This window comes from Lepisosteus platostomus, chromosome 15, assembly GCF_059453375.1.
Source record: "Lepisosteus platostomus isolate fLepPlt1 chromosome 15, fLepPlt1.hap1, whole genome shotgun sequence".
NCBI lineage: Eukaryota > Metazoa > Chordata > Actinopteri > Semionotiformes > Lepisosteidae > Lepisosteus > Lepisosteus platostomus.
Genome location: NC_142625.1, coordinates 21,324,854 through 21,330,853, shown reverse-complemented (window position 1 = coordinate 21,330,853; position 6,000 = coordinate 21,324,854).

The window sequence follows — 6,000 nt, the reverse complement described above, 5'->3', positions numbered from 1 at the left end:
TAAGAAATGCAACCCACAGCACCGAGCCAAAACAGATTCTGAGTTTTTTGGGGCTTAGAGAAAAACAATCCCCTCTGTTCCTCTATGAGCCTAGAATATGCCAGTGTTGGGCAGGATCTCAAACGGGATGAATCAAATCTGCAAACATTCATGATTAAGATAGTTCTGCCCATCCCACTCTGCATGGCTTGTCTTGGCAGAGGTAATTGAAACACTGATCCACTCTCTTACGCGGAGTTCTCGCCTCTATTTCCCAGGGGAGCAATGAAGATGTGCTTTCCGCCGCTCAGACCGATTGGAGAGCTAAGCGAGGAAGTCAGCCCCTCTCTCTCTAACAGCCGGGAGAAGTGTATTTACATTTCCCTTCAAAGCTCCGATCGATGGGCTCGCAGTAACCCTACACCTATCACTGGAGGCACATTCACTTGTCCAAAAAAAGGAAAAAAGTAGAATTCAAGAAATGTATCTTTAACCCTTGACTGTTATGACAAATAGCTGGCATGCACGTTAAGATATTCTATCTAATCTAGAATCAACAACAACATATGTGTCATGATACCTTTCTGGAATAAATTACTGTAAAACCAGATATTTCCAGTTCTGAGCCGGAACAATTGTTGATTATTAAATAAAAAGATGTGCAATATCAACATGCAGTCCGTGTAGATACAGACTATTAATGTGCACAAACATAAGACAACCGAGTTTGAGTTAGAATTTCTGAACTGCCTTGAAGAACTTATTTTTAGAAGCCTTCCAAGGGCAGAGTGAGGTGTATGAGGTGTTACTGCAATAAGACTCCTTGACATTTAGAAAGATAAGATAAGATCACTTTATTAGCCATATACAATTTCTTGCATTAGGAATTTGTCTTTTTTCCCGCATTCCCCAGCTTGCTTTCCATGAGACACACAGATGGGGAGAGAGAAGCTTGGGGTCAGAGCGCAGGGTCAGCCATTTATACTGTATGGCTCCCCTGGAGCAGTTGGGGTTAAGGGCCTTGCTCAGGGGCCCAACGGAGTAGGATTCCTCTGCCAGCCACGGGATCTGTACCACTGTGTGCCAGGCTTAAAATGTTCAACAAAATATACTAGAGTGCCTATAGCAGGCCATAGTAACAGAAAGGACAATTCTGGAAATCTAGGTGCATTACAACTAAGCAATACAGTGTGCGAGAAGACGTATACTTGTAACAATATGTTATCACATTATCAGTACTTATTAGCACTAAGAAAGTAATATCTTAAATTTGTCTTTAAAATGTTTTTAAAAAGTGGGCAGAAAAAGCACACTGTAATCTAACCCCTTTTGTAATCTTCTGAATTCCCAGAAACAGACCTGTCAAGAATCAGCATGTACAGTATACGTGGCTGACAGAAAAATACAATTTAAATATTAAAGAAATCGGTTAAATTGTAAAAACAAAAACACAGATGCCAATTTTTAGTCAATGGGTTAATGAATAGATGAAAGGTGTGATACTGATGAGTTGCAGTGGATACAAACAAGAAAGACCCTTGATCGGCTGTGCTTTGCCCAGAGTCTGCAGTGTTAAAAGGGGAAATGAACTGACAGGGATATGACAAAGCTGATACCGACACCTCTTGGTGATTGCAAGAACTGCACTGCTGTTTGGCACAACAGTACTTTATGCCGTTTACTGAATCTGTCACTTTATCAATGAACATTGAAAAGGATTAAGTACATGGTAAGGTTTCACCTGAAAGTTGGTGGAGCTGCTAACAAAAAAAACAATTGCAAGGAGCAGGAGAGATGGATCTCCTGGGGAACACACAAACATATTGAAGAAATTGCAATTGCCAGTTGCCGCCAGCTGTAAGAAATTATCAAGAGAACACAAGTGTTGATAGAGCTCAGCTTCTATCAACTTTTTACTCCGAGAGTTGCGGGTGTGTGGAACAACCTTCCCAGCCCATTTCAGAAGCTCCTCTTCCACTTGAAGGAAAGTTGAGTGACGTCTGTAAAGTAATTACTCACCCCAGTAGCCTGGTAAAATTTCAAAATCATCCAGGCAGGGGCTGCACATTGGAGGTGGTGAATGGGGAGTCTCCGTTACCTGTAAAGCGCTTTGAGTGGAGTGTCTAGCACTATATAAGTGCAAGGATTATTATTATTATTATGTAAACGGGCCTGATGTGCCAAACGGTCTCTTCTCTTTTGTAACCGTTCTTATGTTCCAGAAATATATTTCTTAGATTGGACCCTGTTACAGCAAAATAAAGCTTATTTAAAAAAAAAAAGTTGTGTTTTATTAATTTTCTAAGTATACTTGAAATTTGTCTCCTGAGTAAGTAGTGCTATTGACTATTGTGGAATGCCTGTGCTTACTGTAACCTGAGGTCCTGTGCCAGTGACTGCACACTTTGAGATGTTCAATAGGGAAAATCGCTGTAAAATTAAAACTGAAGTGAATTCCTTTTTTACCCCCGCTATCCGGACAAAAATCCATCTCAGGTCTGGACAATCTGACCTTCCAAACGCCCCCCATTAATGCACTTAAAATAATCGATTTCTTACTTCTCCCCCAAATGTGCTGTGTAGTGGGGGCAGCAGTTCAGTGGTGGGTGAAGTAGGTTTCCTCTTAGCGTTGTACAAGTGTACGGACTTGGAAGTAATAACACGTCTAAAAACCGCCTCAGATATTGTTTCAGCTAAACCATTTTCTAGACTGTAGTAATAAGAGGTCAGTTGCTGTAACACTAAAAATGTTCGTTTCTGTCGGGATAAAACTATAGAACTAACGTGGACGAAGGTGTCTAAAATAAATATCGGTAGCGGGTCGATGTAATTAATCTTTTTCTTCGAACTAAACCCTTACAGAGGTCGTTCGTCTTCAGAGAAGACGGGACTAACGAGCACTGTAGGGACAAAAAAAGTGCTTCGGCTACAACATGTGTTTCCACTGACACCGGAAGCAGTGACGTTTTTTAAAAAACGGTATTACAGAGAGGGCTAATTGTCTTATTGCTATTGGTATCAAGGTATTTTGAGGTAAGTGCTGCAGATGTGTTTATCATTCATAATTTTTTAATCATTCTTATTTTTGTTGTAAGGGTATAGTCACGCATGATGTGTGTTGGGAATGCCATACTGCCCAGGACAGCGCCCGGTCAAGTGCAATTATGTGTGTAAATACAATACAGAGCACTCACCCACCGGACCCATGCAGAAATAAGAGAAGCATATATGAAGATATAGAAAGGGATGGAAAATTTAAAGTGTGCTAAATGCTTAGAATACGTTTTTTTTAATCGGCTGTGTAACAGTGCAGATACGTTTGAATTTCAAAACAGGTAGATTATAATTTTTCTATTGGAAATGTGTACTTCCGCCGTGCAACTCACAACCGGCAACCTACTGAAGCTCAACAGGTGTGAGTCTGGTGAGTACCTGGATGTAGGGGCCTAGCCACTGGTGGGCCTGGTGATTGATCCTAGGCCTACCCAATCAGTCCAAAGTAATTTAAGATTTTTTTTCCACTTGTATACGTTACATGATTTGCTTTTTTAATGTTACGTGTTTGATTTTTTCTCCATCGTATGTGATTTGCTATTGGCTCGCTGTATCTTTTGTGACCAATAAGACAATAATGTAAATATCGTGGGGCGGTGCATGCGTAGCCGTAGCCTAATTGGCTATCGTTGACATCAGACACTCTTAGAGCTATCTAGCTCTAGGTTTTTGGTTTATTAGCCAACATGTACAGCTGTAGATGACCAGACCAGTCCGGAAATAAATAAGACACATGAGTTGCTACAGGCATCTTGGGTTTTAAGGAGTACAGCCTGGCTTCCCGAATACAAGTGTTTCTGGACCGCAAGGGGCAGTGCACACGCGTTTGCTTGTAGCAGCTCGATACATGCTCGACCTGTAGTAGTTAAGCACGAAGAGGTTCTACAATTTCTCCTGTAAACAAATTACAAGTTTTGGAAAGCATGAATAGCATTAAGATAATATTGACAGAGAGAAGCGAGTGTGCATTTTGCAGATAACTATTCAGATCGCCTCTAAATGCCCTGCACGACGTTTAGAGAGCTAAAATACATCCAAAATACTGTAATACGACTATAACAATTCAGTGTTTTACATAGCTCTCTAAACGTCGTTCACTTAAAAATACTGCAGGGCATTTAGACGGGGTCACTGGAGGTCAAAGTCACCGTGCATAGTCATGTGATCGCTCTTTTACAGTTTAGCTCGTACCCTTAACATTTTAAAGACAATCAATATCCATAAACATATGAGCCTCCTTATTATGAGAATAATACTAAGATATGACGCATGCCAACAAGTTAACCATCTATGACATAAACCTGTGGTTGTAATGTATGTAAAATCATCGTGATTGTAAGATCTATGGTTTTATTTTGTAAGGCACATTCTGCTTTACTTTCCCTACCGTGACACGCTGTTGCCAAATGCGTAACTGTGGGATACCATCGTGACAAGACCTCCCCAGCATGTCATGATAGGAACCCCATATGGCATGTATATTGCGACAGTGTATATCACGACTGGCGCCTTGCTTTCATGCCACCCTGGCACTGCTGTGCAATAAAGGTCTCATATCAGCACATGATATACCCAGATAGGACGTGTCATGATATATGGACTCTATGTCGCGACATGGGGGCGGGGCATTTTTGCCGGGGTATGTCATATCGCGATATGCGGGCTTCATGTCGCGACATGGGGGCGGGGCATTTTTGCCGGGGTATGTCATATCGCGATATGCGGGCTTCATGTCGCGACATGGGGGCGGGGCATTTTTGCCGGGGTATGTCATATCGCGATATATGGACTCAATGCCGCGGCAGTGGCGCCATGACAGTGATGCGCAAGTCGCAATGGGTATCGCGATGTGATCGTGATGCGCGCACGTCTATGCTATCGAAGTCGTGACTGGAAACCAATGGATGTGTTACTGTATATCCAGCGTGCTCATACAGCACACACGGTGCACACAGAACTTCCGCTGTGGCGCTTTACCCAATCAGAGTGTCGATTCTCACTCTTCACCCAATCACGGCCCGGACTGTTCGGGGGTTTAGCCAATCACGGGGCTGAGAGCTGTTCAAGCTAGCAGCGCCAGGTGGATCGGCTTGTTTAATGTCAATGAGAATTGGCTTTTAACAGTGGGTTCATGATTTTTGGGTCAAATGTTTTTCTTAACAGGGAATTAAATGAGCGTAGCCAGAAATGTGAGAAAATGCATACACGTACAACACCTACAGGATCAGAGGGGATACTACAGTGTTAAATGGTTACAAAAAGAAAAAGAAAAAATAGGTTTTCAAAAAGAGAAATCAGCAGGAGGCTCATAGATCTACCTCCTATTTACTCAGTTTTAAGAAGATAACTCGTCACTACACTCCTAAAATCTCAGCAAGAATTTTTGACTGCAGACACGGTGCTGTCTGTAAATAGAGACGGCTTTTTAAGTAACTCTAAAACATAAAAATAAGACTTACAAAGCTTAAGAATTCGTAAATATTAACACAACTAAATGTAGCCTACTCTGAGGTTTACGCATTTCACAGTGCAATTATGAACTGTATGAAATTAATGTACCGTTCTGTTTCACGTAGGCCTGTTGGTTGCTGGGATATGTAGTTTAGTACAGTAACTCATACATTTGCAGCGCTCAGCAATACAAGATTATATCCATAAAATAATCTATCGTAACCTTTATGGGGTAGAAGGCAACAGATTGTTTCGTTTCTTGCAAAGTGGCTGTGACCGTTTTCACAAAGAAGCGCTACAACTAGCTATCTCATACGACTACTTTACAATTGCACGCTGTTTCCTCCGACACAGGAAGTAGTAGCTTTCAAATATGATGTAGCTGCTGCAGCTTAGATGAATCGTGGAACAGAATTCTCCTGTTATCTGTCTGCTTTACCTAAAATTAAATCGCGTGTTTTAGAAGATAAATTTTAGAAGCACAAAAAGTTCTGTACGGTGGATGATATTTACAGT